This window comes from Lissotriton vulgaris, chromosome 8 (assembly GCF_964263255.1).
Source record: "Lissotriton vulgaris chromosome 8, aLisVul1.2, whole genome shotgun sequence".
NCBI lineage: Eukaryota > Metazoa > Chordata > Amphibia > Caudata > Salamandridae > Lissotriton > Lissotriton vulgaris.
The window spans coordinates 1553740437-1553758777 of record NC_141696.1 but is presented as its reverse complement, the minus strand read 5'-3'; the positions used below and the strand labels follow the sequence as shown (position 1 = coordinate 1553758777).

The window sequence follows — 18341 nt, the reverse complement described above, 5'->3', positions numbered from 1 at the left end:
GTGTGTTAAGTTTTAAATTGTTGTTTGCCAGCCAGATCTGTGTTTTTGGAGCGTTGAGTTAAGGGACTTGATATCTTCGAGAGAATCGACCTTAATGTAGAGATGTGTCATCGGCGTACATGTGATATTGCATGTATGAGGAGTTGAGAAGCTCAGTGAGTGGTTCCATAAACAGATTGAAGAGTGTAGGGGAGAGGGAGGATCCCTGGGATACTCCCAAGGTGACTGGGGTGTGGTTGGATAAAGATTGGTTGATCTTGAATCTTTTCGTTCTGTCTTGGAGGACAGAAGTGAACCAGTTTAACACTGTTCCAGATAGACCCATTCTATGTTTCAAGAGGTCTAGTAGATTGCTGTGTTTGACTGTATCGAAGGCTGAGGATAAGTATAGTAGGATTAACAAACAGGCTTTGTTTTGATCCAGTATTTGTAGGGCGTCATCTATGATGTGGGTCATGGCTGATTCAGTACTATGCCCCGATCGAAAGCCTGATTGGAATTGATCTAACAGATTGAAGTAGTCGATGTGGCTACTAAGCTGCATGTGGACACATTTTTCGAGCAATTTGGCCAGGGTCGAAATGTTGGATATAGGACGATAGTTATTCAAGTCTGACGGGGCAGCTGATACCTTCTTTTGAATGGGGGATACCTGACCAGGATGTCGGGGATGGTTCCTTGAGGAAGAGAGGTGTTTATAATCCTGGTCCATAGGGTCACTAGCTGTGGCAGGAAGGTCTTTAAGTGGGTTGCAGGGAGAGGATCTGTGTAATGGTTAGAGGGATTCAAGGCCATGAGCATATTTAAGATAGTTACTTCACTGTAGAAGTTGAAGGTGGACTAGGAAGCGTATTTCTTGAGGTCGAGCTTTGAAGAACAATTAGGCCGGGTCATTGGTATGGTCAGCGTGGTAATAGTGTTTGTGTGGATGTGGGATAGTAGGTCATTACGTAGGTCTGTCTTTAAATTTTCAGTCTTTGTGTTGAAAAAGGCGGCAAGCTCCTCACAATTGGGGAGTGTTTCTGGACTAGCTTGGGGGGAGTGGAAGACAACCTTTGATTTTTGATTCTTTCAAATAGTTTTTAGGGGCAGTTCTTAGCTTGGTCTAATTGTTTACATATAAAGTCCGCTTTTGAACTTCTAATCTTTCTGTAAAAGGAGTTTCTGGTACTTCTTAGTAGTTTGAGGTGGCAGCAGATAGAGTGGATCTCCATTGCCTTTCAATTGCTCTCAGGGATCTTCTGTCATCGTTTAGCCTACCATTGTACCAAGGGTTTGAGTCCTTTGTGGTGACTCTTTTCAATTGTAGGGGTGCTAGGTTGTAGAGTATCGTGTTCATGCAGTTGAAGTAGTGATTGGTCAAGTCCTGTACATCCTCTAAGCCATCCAGTGGTGGTGTGAAGATGTGGCTGGTGGTTGCGAGTGTGGTAGGATTGAGGTTATCTAGGTTCATCCTCCAGATTTTTGTTCTCTTAGGCTGGATAGAGATTAATTTAACTACTTCTTTGATATGGAATGTGATTATGTCAGACCAGTCGCAAGGAAGAATCGATTCAAGCTGAATAGAGTCTACTTTGGAGATCACTAGATCAAGGGTTGAGCCCTTATCGTGGGTGGGACTATCGCAAATTTGGGACAGGTTGAGGTCGGACAGGAAAGCTTTGAGGCTATTGACCTCTGGGTCGTTTAGATCGTTCCAGTGGAGGTTGAAGTCTCCCAGGAAGATCTGGGTATCTGTTGACCGACATTTGTTGCTAAAATATCCACGATGTGCTCAATGAAGGTATGGTTGTTGCCTGGAGGATGGTAGAAAGAGTGAAGTGAGCATATTGGTTTGTTATTGCTCAAGATGTCTAGGCAGAGGTATTCACATGAAGAGAATACCGGGGAGTTAGAGCGGTCCTGAGCCGCCATGCTGAGTTTGTTATTTTGGGTGATCTCTAGATTACTTGCGTGGCCTGTGGGTGCAGGGTTTGGTCTTATATTCAATGGCCACCAGGTGGAGTTCATTGAGGAGGTCTTGTTGTCAAAGACCAGTACCAGCTGCAGGCAGTTGGTTCACACCCAGTCTGCTATCAAGGTCATGCAGTTTGTGAAGTTGGTTCTGGCGGTGGTTGTTTTGTCCGTTCGGGAGAAGATGACTTGTGTATGATTGGAGTAGGAAATGACGATGATGATGTTGGCGAGTAGTGTCATGTACATGTTGAAAAGGGTGAGGCTGAGGAACTCTGCATATTCATTTCTCGGTCTCTGTTTTGTTTGTTTTAATACAGTAACCTGGGTCAATTACAAGGCTTTCTGAGTAATTAAGTGTTGTATTGTTCTTCATTCATCATACAGGCTCAAATTCTTCAAAAAGTCTGTAAAGATCTCATAGGATTCGTTCTTCTACTTTCCTTAGGATTTGGCCCTGCAGACTCCAGAGAGCGACTGAGGCTCCACCTCCAATGTCCTCATATTAAAGGTAAAGGTAAGTGTCATTATAACACAGGTCAAATAAATAAAAATCTCAATTATTGTAGAGCCGATGGATCGATTGCTGTTCTTCCCAACTATATCTTTTCCAGCCTCTTCTGCTTTCCATGGTCTGCTTGAATTTCTTTCTGTTTGTTTCTCCTGTTTTATCCTTTCTTCTATGTTACTTAGCCCTTCACACTTTCTTACCCATCAGAAAAAAGGCACTTAGTTTGGCCATCAAGACTTGCTTCTAGAAGAAAAGAAACCCAGGAGACTTCAGGGTCATATGCACGATTGTCATGGTTTTGACCCCAGTTGTCATCCTTGGACTCCGCACCAGCCTCTATGCCTGTACTCTTCCCTACCTGTTCCTTCCCCGAACTACCTCATTTGCGCACCTGGTCAGCCACAGTCCTCCTCAGAACCATGGTGGGGCCACAGTGTTTTCAGGTGGCGTGCAGGCTTCCATCTCTGTAATTTGCCTGTATTTCGAGGTCTGCCTCTTTGCCCCATGGTGCTCCTCCCTCTAACAGAGCTCCTCAGCTTTGATTCCTCCTGGCTGACATATGTGCTGGAGCTCCTCATCGTGTTCCCTGTGCAGCAGGGTATCCTCCTCCGTGAGTCGACTCCTCGTTGGTGGTCCTCCGCTTCCCAGGTCTGGGGGTCAAAGATTTCCAGCATGAGAGAACCTTTTATTGCCCTTTGTTGGTTTTTCCTCACCATGTCATCCCTCTGTATTGTTTTTTCTGTCTTCTAATGTTTCCTTCTCTCCCTGTTTGTCAGTGTTTATGCTGGTTCTATATTTTCCTCTCTTCTTCCTATGCAAGTCTTCGTCTACTTTCAGCATTGTTGAGACTCCTCCTCCTTAGGTAAGTACTCCCATCCAGCTTATTTTTTCGTAAAGTCCAAAACTGCTAAATCATACATTGGTCTGTTAGCTCTCTGTAACCAAAAATACAAAAAAGATGAGGTTTTGTGTAGACTACAGTGGTCTCTCTTGTCCTTCGCACAATCAGCCCCCTACTACTCCGAATCCAGAAGGTGAACCCGTAAAGTAGACTGTACCGTACTTCATTGCATTTATGACTTTTCCTCCCATAGGACTGCATTGTGCTTAAAGGCGCACAAGTTTGAACTGTTTAATTTTATGATTTTGTCGAAGAAAAACAACAACACACAAACACATGGTATCATACTGGCAAGGGTCATAGGAGGGGGGGAAAGGGGAAAAGGAATAAGTGTATAAAGGAACGCATCTGGCAAGGGGGGGCGAGCATGAAGGAAGAAAGAACACAGATAATATGGAAAACAGGAAACGGAACGTCAATCATGGGGAGGAGGGGAGAGGAGCCTCGTAGTCAAGTGGAGGGGAGCAAATATCTCCGCGGTACGAATTCCACTGAGCCCAGACCCTGGACCATTTCTTGGGACGCCCCCGTGCCTCATACACCGTTTTTTCTCGAAACATGCACCAGTCCATGTTCTCCTTCCAGGCACTGAGCAGCGGTGGTCTGGCTGAGCCCCAGAGCTGAGCTATATCCCTCTTCGCAACCATGTTGCCCAGAGTGACCCAAAGAGTCTGAGCAGCAGTACAGTCCGAAGGCTCCCACACATTAAGCAGGCAACGTCGTGCTTCAGGAAGGAGAGGGACTCCAGTAACACGTCCCATCACATTGTGCACTCTAGACCAGAAGGCCGAGACCATCGGACATTCCCACAAAACATGGAGAAAAGTACCATCCATACCGCACCCACGCCTACATCGTCCATCCGTTACTAATCCCATGCGCACCAGGTGCATACCAGTCACATACACACGGTGGAGGATCTTCAGCTGGACAAAACGTAGTCGAGCCGGAATAGCCACCTCCTTCGGGGAGGGCACAGCGGATTGCCAGTCCTCATCGTCTAGTTCAAGCCCGTCAGCTGTCCAAGAAGCACAAAGTTTCTCCAGCTGGTCAGCCCTGTTGTTAATGAGCTTCTTATATATTAAGGAAATCGTGCTATCGGGGACAGGGCCGTCTAGGACACGGTCCTCCAGAGGGGAGGATTGCGGAATATCAGTACCGGGGGGAAAGACGGAGGACAAGGCATGTCGAACCTGCATATATCGAAAGTGCTCCTTGTCATCAAGCCGGTATTCCAGTTTCAGGACTGCAAAGGACTTCACAGCGCCCCGTGCCCAAAGATCCTCCACCTTACTTATCCCAATCAAGTCCCACTTATCAAACCCTTTCGTCTTCCAAAGGTTGCCCAATCGATCCGAATCATACAGTGGCGTCATACGCGTCAGCTTGCCACGCCAACCCGTAGCCACAGTTGCATCCCTCCAGGCCCGCACTGCACACTTCGTAGGACCCGTAAGGAGACGGATTGGTGACTACGAGTACAAGCCCTATTGAAGTTGCCACCGGGCAATAAAAATTTATCCAAGGCAAAGGCGGGAGCGGGTTCCGATGAGTACGTTGCATGATTAATAGCACTCAGGTGCGAGGCCCAATAATAGCGTCTGATATCTGGCAAAGCAATACCACCATCGTACCAGGAAAGGGTGAGCTTGGACAACGCAATACGGGCACGACCATCCCAGATTAGTTGTCGCTTTAGACTCTCGACCTCGCGAAAGTAGCGAGCAGGAACTGGGTCAGCGACATCATTTTAAAAAGCGCCGCTCGGCCCAATGGGGATAAGGGCAGTTCACGCCACCGTCTCACATCTTGTTTGAGTCGGCGGAGCGGAACGTACAAGTTTCGCTCATAGCGGGCTGAAGAGACCATAGAGACATAGATCCCCAAATACTTGAAGCCGTCTGCAGCCACCAAAATTGGGAACCTGCGAGGCAAAGGCGGTAGAACCCCAGCTATGACATAAACACAGGACTTGGTCCAGTTGATGACCAATCCAGAGTTCTTACCGAAGGATGTAAGAACGTCGAAGAGGATGTTCAAGGACTTTTGAGGGGAAGTGAAATAAAGAAGGATATCGTCGGCATACAATGAGACGCGATCCTCTAGATCTGGCGCCCACCGGATCCCTTTAATCGAGGGTTCCCACCGGAGCCACGCCGGAAGGGGTTCAAGCGCCAGCGCGAATAAGAGCGGGGAAAGCGGACAGCCCTGACGGGTGCCGCGGCCTAACGGGAAGGGGCCAGAGCATCTACCATTTACCACAACCTGAGCCAGTGGTTGTTCATAGAGGAGCTTGACCCAGGCAATAAAGTTAGGACCAAAGCCAAACTTGGAGAGGGCCGCCCATAGATAGGGCCATTCGATGGTGTCGAAAGCCATAGTAGTGTCTAGAGAGGCCACCACCGCAGGCTCCGTGAGAGTTGCCGGATGGATCAAGTCACAAATCACCTTCAACAACCGATTGGCCAGAACCTTGGCCAGGATTTTAGGTTCCGCGTTTAGCAGGGAAATGGGGCGGTAGGAGGTGCAGCGATCACGAGGCTTGCCATCCTTATAAATGACCACTATAGCAGCTAGGCGCTGGAAGGATCCCAGCCTCGGACGCATCAAGAAACATGCTGCGCAGATGGGCGGCCATCTTGTCCGGGCAAAGTTTGTAGAGTTCGATGGGCAAACCATTCGGGCCCATCGCCTTACCTGAACGTAAAGATCGGATAGCAAGGGCAATCTCATCCACCGTAAAGGGAGCCTCCAGAGCAAGGCCCTCTTCTTCCGAGACAGAAGGAAGAGCTATATCACGCAACAACAGCCTGGAATCAGCCTCATTACGATCACTCACTGGGGTATAAACCTTCCGGAAGTGGTCAACAAAGCAATCAACAATCTCGCCGGGATAAGACACACTCTCACCAGATTCGCGAACAATAACAGGCACAACACGACTCGCTCTTTCAGCCTTATCCAGCCATGCCAGGAGTTTGCTGGCCTTGTCACCCACATCATACAGCCGGCCCAATTGATTCGCTCACATCAACTTAGCAGCATCGGTAACACAAGCCTTGTAATCTGCCTGTTTCAGTTCCAGAGTGTGTAACAGCGCAGGCGTGCCGTCCCCACCCAGCTCTCTTTCAAGCGCCGTGATTTCAGTCTCAAGGGCCAGAACGGCCTCCCTCTTAGCCCTCCGCTCAGCAGCAATGAGAGATAGTGCAGATCCCCGAATAACAGTTTTAAAGGCCTCCCAGAGAACCGTAGGGGAGGTGACCGAACCCACATTTTCATCAAAGTAACAGTCAATAGCCTTCACCATATCTGAGCGGAGCCGGGGGTTCCGGAAGTGCCAGGGGGGGAACAGGGGGAACTCTGTTACCAAGCAGACCACCCACAGAAATCCTAATCATCAAGGGGGAATGGTCCGAGATGCCCCGGGGGAGATGGCGAACCTCCCGGACCAAGGATAGAGTAGAAGCCAGCATAAAGAAGTAATCTATACGAGAGAGGCTGCCATGTGCACCAGAGTGGAAGGTATACTGCATCAGGGCAGGGTGTAGCGAACGCCAAACATCCACCAGACCAAAAGTCTCAGCCATCTCATAGAGCCACATCTGGGATTGCGGCAAAACTCTAGGGGGCAGCCGATCACATTCGCCAGACATAACAGAGTTAAAGTCTCCACTCATGACCAGCAGACCATCAGGGAGACCAAGAAGAGTCTTGCCAAGATCGGCGTAAGTGGTAGCCTGCAGCCCCGGGGGAATATACACAACCACTAATACAATTGGTTTACCCTCCCATCTCCTGGAGACAGCAGCATATCGCCCCCGACCAGGATAACATCATCAATCTCAAGGGCAAGGGAGGATTTCACCATTATACCCACTCCCCGGGACCCGGAGGTGAAACCAGTGTGGGCGACCAGTCGATAGCCCCGACGGTCAAGAGCCTTACAGGCATTACCGATCAAGTGCGTCTCCTGAAGGAACACAACATCAGGGGCATGGCGCCTCAGAAACTGTAACACAATGCCACGTTTAATTCTGTCACCCAAACCGTTGACGTTCCAAGAAAGAACCTGCATCTCACCCCCCCATCCCAGAAAAAGCGACCCGATCCAATCCCCCCCCCCCACAACCACGAATACAGAATATTTGCAATCAGTGACATACCATGAAAAAGGGAAAATAACAAAAAACATGAAACACAACCAAGTCCCCAAAAACCACCCCCCAACCAAGAACCCGTTACAACGCCCCCCACCCTGCACCCCTGCTGACTAAAAAGCCACCCCAAACTGCAGTGTGCCTGTCGCCCCATCTGATCTACACAAAGAACCCCCCGAGGAGGAAGGGAGAAATCACCCGCACCCGCACCACCACCGGCATAATCATAAAGCATACAATAAAGTTACTCTGTAGAGTTCATAGTCTCAAGTCGGACCTCTGGGGGCCCACGTTAATCCTGGGCCGTTGCACCACCTTCCGCACCACCAGGGCCTCCGCTCTCAGTGTCATCTCTCGGCAACGAGTCCAACCAGTCACTAGCACGGTCCGGCTGATCGAAAAAATAAGCTCGTTCTCTGAACTCAATCCGCAAGCGAGCTGGAAACAGCATGGCGTATTTCAGTCCCAGATCTCTCAGACGACGCTTCACTCCGAGGAACCCAGATCGTTGTCGTTGCACTTGGGGAGTGAAGTCAGGATAGATAGAGACAGAGTTATTATCGTACTTCAACGGGCCGTGTTTACGAGCGGCCTGTAGGATAGCGTTTCTGTCCCGATAGTGAAACAGTCTAGCGATGATAGGCCTCGGCGGGCCTCCCGGCTTCACCTGACCCCCTGGGAAGCAATAGGCGCGCTCTACGGCAAAGAACTTGCTGAGTCCTGCAGGAGCGAGTTTAGCGACAATAAGTTCCTCGACCAGTAGATCGATCGAGGCAGCATCATTGCTTTCCGGCACTCCGACCAAGCGTATGTTGTTCCGCCTGGCCCTATTATCATAGTCTTCCATGCGTTTAAGCAAGAGGTCGTGTGAGGAACGCAGATTTCCTATCTCGGATTGCGCCTCCGCCATGTCCGTCACCAAACTCGATGCCTTGAAGTCCAATGCCTTCACCCTCTCGTTCGTCTTGGCCAGGTCGGCTCGAATAAGAGTAACATCCACCGCCACCGTGTCTATCTTGGACACGATGGCTTCGTATTTCTGACTCATATCGGCCTTGAGTCCAGAAATGGCGGCCAAAAGGTCTTGAAGAGACACTTCAGAGGAAGACGACATGTCGGTCCTCGGGTCTTCCAAGCCAACACTGGTGACACTGGGGGAGCCTCTCGGCTGGGTGTAGCGCTCGATCATATTGGACTGGATCGACCCCCCCCCGAGTAACAGTCTTCCTGCGTTTCTCCGCCTCAGGTTTTGTCGCCATGTTGCATTCAGCGGCGGCCGGAGACACCCAAGTGCAGCGGGACGGTGACAAGTCCCAAAACGCAAAAGTGTAGTTTTACGAGAGGATGCAACGGGCCTCCTTGCCAGCCCAGAGAAGGAAAGGGTTCACCGTGAGAGTGGCAGGCCAAGACGAAGTAGGAGGTCCCAAGGAGTCAGAGACGAGAGGGCCGGAAACCGAAAGTGAAAGTGGCACACCACCGGTGGGCCAGATGCCAGACAGCCGTTGTTGTTGCATTACAGCTCGGCCATAATAGGCAGTTGAGACCCCGGTTGCGTCTGGGGTTAGGCCAGAAAGTTGGAGACGATAGAAAAATGGTCCCCGAGGTCCGATTTCGACCAAAAAAGGATCGACAGCATCAGTGAGAGTAGCACTCCAAAAGCCCGTCGAAGTGACCAGGATATCTGCAGGATAGATAAAGAAGGGCGGCGCGGGTCTCGGGAGCTCTCTGCTCACGCGACCATCTTGGATGCCCGCGTAGCTCCACCTCCCAAGTTTGAACTGTTTGCCTACTTGTAAATAAAGATATTGAAGAATGAACGAAGTTCTTGGTTTCAAAACCTATATAAGAAGAAGTGTTATTTTTCAAATTTGGTCTGAGATTTATTTTTTGAGTGTGTCTCATTTATTGCCTCTATGAGTACAACAAATGCTTGTGCTACCCTCCGGATGAGTCTAACTGCTCGCCCACACTGCCACAAAAGAGAGCGTTCGCATTATCTACTTTAGCCTCTGAAAAACAATTGTGTGAACTCTGCACAGTGCACTTCTTTTTAGTACACTATATAGAGAGACAGCTTCCTACAGTGATTGATTCCTTTAAATCTACGGGGGCTCAGGCATCTATTGTGCAGCAAACCAAGCTCAATGTGTTGGTGAAAGACCATTTAATCCTAAAGACTAGAGGGACCCAGGAGCTTCTCTAGAAGATATACAATTAGGGTTCTCTGGATGTATGTTTGCGTTAAGTATTTCCTCCACGTGCTCCCTTTTATAATATTTTGCTTCTAGCAGGGCCAACATTTAGCAAGATGTGGTATGTTTTTTGCTGGTGGCAATGGGTATCTTCTGATTTGATCGAAGCTGAATTTGAGCGATGGCTGGATTTGGCGCAAGACTTTGTAAGAAGCTTTTTCCCCATTTTTGGCAAGCTGTCAGCATAGCTCCCATTAAACCGAGTGTTTAATTTAACCTTTTGCGGCTCTTTCTTCAAATGGGTTTCTGCAACTGTGTCTGATATATATATATATATATATATATATATATATATATATACATATATATATATAGATAGATAGATAGATAGATAGATAGATAGATAGATAGATAGATAGATAGATAGATAGATATTCACTGAAAAAACCATAGGGTTTAGGCCTTATATAGTTAGGAATTAACATATAAAAAACCATTGAAATTCCTCCTATATAGTTAGCTGGACATTTTATTGATATAAAACCAATGAAATTCCACATATAGTTAGTTGCACTAACTATATTTCGCGCATCCGCAATCCAATGCTGATGATGTCACATATTACATCATTCATGACATGGTCAGTGACATCACTGATGACATCACTGATGACATCTCAAATGACATCACTGATGACATCATCCAGTGTCTGTATGTTTTTGTAAAGTTTAAATATGTTTTACATATTGAAGAATGAGTGGATGTATAAGAGTATGGATGAAGGATTTGATTGTATAAGTGAGTAAGTATGTGTTAGTATATCTGTGAAAATGTAAGCTGTTCTGTGTTTAACTGTATAGATGAAGAAATCAAAGTGTGATTGATTCTTTACAGGACTGAGTAGGTGTGTGAGTAACTCCATGGATGAGTGGCTGTGTGTGAGTGTCTGCATAGGTGTATGAGTGCATATGATAGTGTTGTAATGATGAGTGACTGTATGTACGAGTGACCTTATGGGTGAATGAATGAATGTGAATGTAGACGTAGGAATCAGTGAGTGCGTATGTAGTAAATGGTATTGGTGTGTCAATAGTTTCAAAAATGATACTCTGTATTTTACACTAGGTGTAACAGAGGTTATATTAGAGTGTAAGGAGGTGCATTGTATTATTACATGAAGTATATCATCAGTGGTGTGATCATTGATGTTAAATGAGCTGTCATCAGTGATGTCATCAGTGATGTCACTGACCATGTCATGAATGATGTAATATGTGACATCATCAGCATTGGATTGCGGATGCGCGAAATATATAGTTAGTGCAACTAACTATATGTGGAATTTCATTGGTTTTATATCAATAAAATGTCCAGCTAACTATATAGGAGGAATTTCAATGGTTTTTATATGTTAATTCCTAACTATATAAGGCCTAAAACCTATGGTTTTTTCAGTGAATTTCCAAGGTTTTTTAAAGGCTAATTCCTAACTATATATAGTCTATAACCTATGGTTTCTTCAGTGAATTTCATTGGTTTTTTAAAAGCTAATATATATATATATATACTCACAGTGAAGTTATCCAATGGATATAAACACGGATTAAGCCAGGACCCCCTGCCAAGGAGAGCAGGGTCAGCTGGTTCTCAGGGTGGCACCTTTAGGTTCTTGACACCATTGCTTGAAATCAAGTTATACACTGTTGACTTCATGAGTGGGTTCAAGAGAAATGATTACACTTAGAACGCTCCATTTGTTAATATTACACCCCAATGGTTGTGGAATAAATCAGTGGACTGAAGCAAGGGAAGTTTATGGTCAAGGCAAACATGGGATTTCCAATAATGCTTCTGAGTATGGCCTGCAATTCCGTAGCAGTGATGGGCATCCAAAGATATTTTCACCGGGTGGCTGGCATTTCTAAGGAGAGCCTAGAGGAAAAAAGTTACTAGCAACTGGGGCCGCTTAGGGGGAGGTTGCACCGGCGGGGTGCGTGGCCTCACTCTACCACCCCAAGCCAGCTTTCACTCACCGGCTTTCTCCTCCAGACCTCGGGACCTTGCTGGCGGCGGGCGGGGCTCTCTTCACACAGGAGGAGCTACGCTCTGCTCCCGGTCGTGCTGCGGCGGCTCTTGGGCTCCGGGGCTCTCCCTTGGTCCCCCCCCCACTCACCGGATCCCGGGGTCGGCTCCCGGCAGCTTCCGGCTTCGCTTTCACTCACCGGCTTTCTGCTCCGGACCTCGGGACCTTGCTGGCGGCGGGCGGGGCTCTCTTCACACAGGGGGAGCTACGCTCTGCTCCCGGTCGTGCTGCGGTGGCTCTTGGGCTCCGGGGCTCTCCCTTGGTCCCTCCTCACCAGGGGCGTAACTACAGCTTGTGGCGCTCGGGGCTATCCCTCCGATTGCCACCCCTGGAGAGGGGGGAGGGGTGCTGGAGAAAAAGGAGGCCAGCACTTGAAAGAGGCCAGCGAGACACGTAGTATTGCCGCTATTAGTTACCTCGATCAAGGCAAGTCACATGCAAATTCATGACACGGTCCAAGGCTACACAGTTGAATACATCGGTGACTGGCAGAGTGATGAAGAGAATGAGGAGGGTGTGGGGGAGAGAGGCCGGGGAGTGATGAAGAGGATGAGGAGGGCCAGTGTGAGGGAGAGAGGCCAGGGAGTGATGAAAAGAATCAGGAGGGCCGGTGTGAGGGAGAGAAACCATGGAGTGATGAAAAGAATCATGAGGGCCGGTGTGAGGGAGAGAGGCCAGGGGGTGATGAAAAGAATGATGAAGGCAGGTGTGATGGAGAGAGGCCAGGGAGAGATGAAAAGAATGAAGAGGGCCGGTGTGAGGGAGAAAGACCAGGGAGTGATGAAAAGAATGAGGAGGGTCGGTATGAGGGAGAAAAGCTAGGGAGTGATCAAAAGGATAAGGAGGGTGTGAGGGAGAGAGGCCAGGGTGTGATAAAAAGAATGAAGAAGGCCAGTGTGCAAGAGAGCGATCAGGGAGTGGTGAAAAGAATGAGGAGGGCCGGTGTGAGGGATAGAGCCCAGGGAGTGATGAAAAGAATGAGGAGGGTCGGTATGAGGGAGAGAAGCCAGAGAGTGATAAAGAGAATGAGGAGGGCCAGGTTGAGGGAGAAAAGGCAGGGAGTGATGAAAAGAATGAGGAGGGTGTGAGGAAGAGAGGTTAGGGACTAAGGAATAGGATGAAGAGTTGCGGCGGTGAGCATGACATGTTTACAAAAGAAAAACAATTTAGTGCCATGAGGCGACTCAGTTCTTGGTTGTGAGCACTAAAGCTTTTCTAACAAAACACAAGGTAGCATAGGACACTGTGAGCATAGCACAGGTTGGGGAAGAAAGGCATCCCAAGAGCAGGATGGGGTGAGTACAGTAGAGAGAAATGGCTGCACCCTGTGCTTCTGCATGCCCCCTGTGACCCACCGCAAGATGTCTCGGGTTACAGAAAACTGCAAGGAGCTCGGCAAACCGGAGAGAGGGCTTCATTTTCCTAATGGGCTGGAAGTGCAGCCAATGGTGGGGAGCTGAGAGCCGCCTGTGGGCTGAGCCTTTAACCGATACCCCCAAGTCTACCCAGGGCACGGGAAGGGAGCCGGGAGTCACTGCAGAGACTCGAGACCCGGGCTGGGATGCAGCGGCAGGGCAGGGCTGCCGATAATCCCTCTGCCCCTATGCATTCATCTATCCATCTGGCCCTGCACCTGAATCCAGCAATAACGGCAGGCATGCGTCCACCCACCCACTTACAGTGCAAACACACACACTCATCTCTCTGTCCACCAAACCACTCCTCCATCCATCTATTCACCCATTTCCATGCATCTATCCACAAATCTATACCAATTATTCCATTCACCCATTGATACTGATGCATTCCTTTTATCTATTCATTGCTCCATATCCAAGTTTTCTAACAGCACAATTAAGCATAAACCCATACACCGAACTACAGCTTTGTAATTATCTTTCTATACACCCATACCAGTCAGTCTATACAGTCATACCTGTATGCAACGATTAATCTTTGTAACCACTCAGGTGTGTATCCATTGATGCATCACCATGTGCATTCAGGAATGTATGCAGTATGTCTGTGGCCCTGTGTGTGCTTGCATTGGTGTTATTTGTGACTGTCTTGTAGTGTGCCTGTGCATGCGTGCGTGTGATCATACACATTTTAAAAGCCATACATATTGACTTTGCCAGCGTGTTTTTTAGGAGCTACCCAGCCCTGATTTCGGTGAGCGTTCTCTGTAAAACAAAAGTTTCAATGTCACTCTTTTAAAGTAATTCTGTACCGTACGAGTCATCGCTAGGCAGAGCAGCAGATTAGAGTGGGTGACGTCAGAGCAAAGGACTGCCTCCTGGCAAAGTTCTCAGGCACAACGTCGGATTTTATTATACCCTTGATCAGTGTCACTCATGCCTACCCAGGGTGCGGATGTTAACTATGCATCACTTCAAGTATAATAGCTGTTTATCTTTTACTGATAAGTTGCCAAACTTCCTATCCCGCCCAGAGCCGCATATCTGATCGTCTGGTTTCGCGTTTATTTATTTATTTATTTGTGTTTTTTTTATAGCGCAGACTTTACGCAAAGGCGTCAGAGCGCTTCACAATAGAAACAGTAATGATACATGAGGAGAAAATTACAAAAGCAGACGTTAAGTTACATGAGGTAATTGTGAGCAAAGCAAACAAAATACGTGAGGTAGCAAACAGTACATTGCAGGAAGAAAAATTGACAAGTGTGCAGGTTACAAGAGAAAAAAAGTACAATTAGAGTATTAGTGTGCCATTCTTACTGAAGTCTCGACGTGGTTCTCTACTTCAGCTTCCTCCTGTGAGGTGCTCCTCTCCCTATTCCCGCTCGATGAGTTCTTGCCTATTCAGCTTGGAAGCCGTCATCAATAAATAATCTCCCTGAACTCTGAGTGAGGCTGGGAGGGAGGGGGGGGCAACAACGGTCGGAGGAGCGACTGGACGTGACGTCACTAACGCGGCGGGTGGGACTTAGGCCGCGTTGCACTGCAGCCTGCACTCCTGATCAGCGGTAACTGCAGCAGGCAGGCACAGCCGCACAGTGCAAACGCGGGACTTTCATTTAAATTACCAAAACTAAGTCCCGCGTTTGTGTGCACTGTGCATGCAGCCGCGGCAGCCTGCAGTTGCAGAAGCTGAAGCAGGCCACCCGGTCTCAGAACTGCGGCCGCAACAGGCCTCAGTGCCGGCCCGCGCGGCTGCTGCCGCCTCAAAATTGGTGCTGCCGCCTCAAAATTGGTGCTGCCTGGGGCGGACCGCCCCCCACGCCCCCCCCCCCCCCTAGCTACGCGGCTGCTCCTCACTCACCGGATCCCGGGGTCGGCTCCCGGCAGCTTCCGGCTTCCTCTGTCCTGTCCCGGGCCGGCAGCCAATCAGAGCGCGGCCCAGGGAATAAGGTCACGTGATGATCCGCAGTTCCGACCCCGGCCTTCCTGACTTCCTGGTCGCGGCCGGGCGGCAACAGCGGGGACAGCGGGGACAATTTCAGCGGGCAATGCCGGGTGGGCACCGTCCTGAAAGATACATAAAGCGTAAAGCGCTCCCAAAGCGCTAGTGGCAGAGTACAGCGCAAAATCGCGGGGTGCCAACACTTCTTGGATGAACTGCTGACAGCCAATCAGATCTCACGATGAGATGCTGACAGCCAATCAGATCTCACGATCAGAGATATGTGGTTAGGCTCCGCCCAGATATATAATTTGATTCTCTTCTAATTTTCTCAGGAACTACTGGAGGGATTTACACTATTTAACCAAAAGCGTGATCTGCGTACCAGACACTACCATTTTGACAAGTTTGGTGTAATTCCCTTCAGCGGTTCAAGCTGTAGCCGTGTCTAAAGGTCCTATGGAAATTAACATGGGGGAAACACGTTTTGGGACCCCCCTTTTATCTTGGCCCCCGCTTGACGAATCCCCCCAAACTTTCAGGGAAGGAGAGGAGCCGAATGAGCCATCTTCTTTGAGAAATTTGCGAAGATTCATCAACCAGTGCCAAAGTTATTCCCAATAGAATGTTAGGGATTTCCTATGGAAACTAGGTCCTAACTATATATACCTACTGGCTACCGCCAGTAGGTTATATATATATATATATATATATATATATATATATATATATATATATATATATATATATATATATATATATATATATATACATGTATATTTCCCATTCCATGTTAGCTTCTCACAAACAGATAAAGATGGGAGGTGGAATGTTATCTGTGTTACCCCTAAACCGTTTTTCTCCAGGATGCTTGTCTCCGGTCCAGGGAAAACCTAACTTGGCAGTTCGGGCTGGACTATTCCGATGAGGCACAGGGTCAAGACTAATTTGCATATAGCTGGGTCTGAACTGAGGTGGCGAAGTGAGCTGAAGAACAATTCAACCCAGATCTGTGACTGGGGGTGAGTGTCTGAAAAGTTTCAGTGCTCCATCCATCATCTCCTTGTGTTTGCAGTGTAACAATAGCCACAGTCAATGCTCCAATTTTAGACGATCCAGCCTGTTAGAAATGGGGGTCTCTAGTTGGCAGTGGCTGGCGTCAATGTCCAAATAGTAATCCTTATTCCTAAGTCATCGTAAGGGGGCTACACCCTTTCATAATCCCTGCTTAACCCTGTGGTAACGTAGCACGAGCAGACAGGCCTATCTCAGAGGCAGTGTGTGAAGCATTTATGACCATACACCATTTATGACCATACACAATACCACAGTGAAGACACTACAAAGGGAGAAAAATAAGTATCTTTATGTAGGCTTAACACAAGGCTCAAAAAGCGGTCAAGAAGCCACAATGCACGTAAATATAGATTCACTCAAAAAGGAATAAAAGCACTCAAAAGCGGGTGAAACTAACTTAGTTTAAGGCCAGGGTCTACGTGACCCAGGGATGCACAATGTACCTGAGGTTTAAAGGGAGCACGGCACGCAGCTTCTTGAGGAAGCCAGGATGGTGACAGGCGGACTCGCAGCGGCCACATCTCCCAGGTGCAGCGGTCTGCGGCGTGCACTCCCGATGATCCTGGGACGGTGTTTAAAGGTAGCCACCCAACATTATGTTATGTTATGTTATGTTATGTTATGTTATGTTATGTTATGTTATGTTATGTTATGATATGTTATCTCATCTTCTATAGCGCACAGCTGCCCCAGCAAAGGGGCGTCCCGGCGCTTTGACTGGCAGAAGGAATACACATACAGAACAGAAGAAAAAGCAGAGAGAAGTAGCAGCGGGGCAGTATATTAGGGTCCAGGGGGGAAAAGATAGGTTTTAATAGCCCTCCTGAACGTAAGCAAATCATCTAGGGCGCGAATGTGAGCTGGTAATGAGTTCCAAAGCCTAGCCGCTAGATAGCGGAAGGAAGGCCCTCCCGCTCTGCAGCATTTGAACCGTGGAACTGTAGCCAGATTTTGACCCAATGACCTCAAAGACCGAGAGGGGACATTGGGGGTGAGAAGATGCTCTAGGATCTGGGGAGAGGACAACGTCAACGGTGTTCGGTGGCGGTGGCCCCTGCAGGTGATAACAAAGATCCTCGATGTGGTGACCAGTGTGGGCACTCTTCGGCACAGCTCCTCAGCTGCAGCGGCCCACAGTAGCGATAGCGATGATTGTCATAGCACACACAGATGCGGGCTCTCAGCGGCCAGTGTTCCTCAGCTGCAGTGGCCCACAATAGCGAAACCGATGGTTCTCATAGCACAGACAAATGCGGGCTCTCAGCTGCAACAGCTCTTCAGCTGCAGGGGCCCACAATAGCGATCGCGATGATTCTCGCAGCACAGACAAATGCGGGCTCTCAGCGGCAACAGCTTCTCAGCTGCAGCGGCCCTCAATAGCGATGATTCTTGTAGCACAGACAAACGTGGGCTCTCTGTGGCAACAGCTCCTCCGCTGCAGCGCCCCACAATAGCGATAGCGATGTTTCTCTTAGCGCAGACAAATGCGGGCTCTCAGCGGCAACAGCTCCTCAGCTGCAGCGGCCCACAATAACAATGATTCTCAGCCAGTGTTCCCCACAGTAGACCCAGAGGCTCTGGAATTCTCTACAGAAGCTTCACCTGCGAGTAGAATCCCCCTCAATAGAAATTCAGAAGGCTGATGGGTGAAGTCTAATGTCCCTGAGACTTCAGCAGGAGGCAAGCTCAAATCAGGCCCTTGGGTAGTTGCTTCAGCAAGATGGATGAAAGTTTCAAAGTCCTTTCCCTCTAGTTACACGGACAGAGGTTTGTCTTGACATCCAGAAGTAACACACCGTGTAGGGGTTTTAGCACAGATATTTATACCCCAGAAGTCTTTGTTCTCAAAAGTCACACGCCACTGAACCCAGCAAGAACCAGTTTGGTGTCTTCCTGGAGCACTTTGTTTACAAGGATGCATCCTGCCTTCCAGGAAGAGGGGGTCTGCCATCATACGCACAGTGGGAGGTGGAGCCATCATTCACCTTACCAGGCACAGCCCTGTTCAGATCAAAGGGTCCCTCTCCCCATACTCCAACTGCAGTTCTCTCTATTCAATCCAGGTCGGGCTCAGCCTGCCCTGTCCCTCCAAAACCAGACAGCC

General features: G+C 48.6%; 1 protein-coding gene across 1 annotated transcript in view; it reads left to right on the top strand.

Moving 5' to 3' along the window:
- Window positions 1-18341, top strand: part of LOC147700373 (uncharacterized) — a 126550-nt gene that overhangs the window by 10240 nt on the left and 97969 nt on the right. The window contains exon 2 of the mRNA XM_086935728.1: window positions 2402-2470. The gene's annotated coding sequence lies outside the window, so the exon portion shown is untranslated. The remainder of the gene's footprint in view (window positions 1-2401; window positions 2471-18341) is intronic.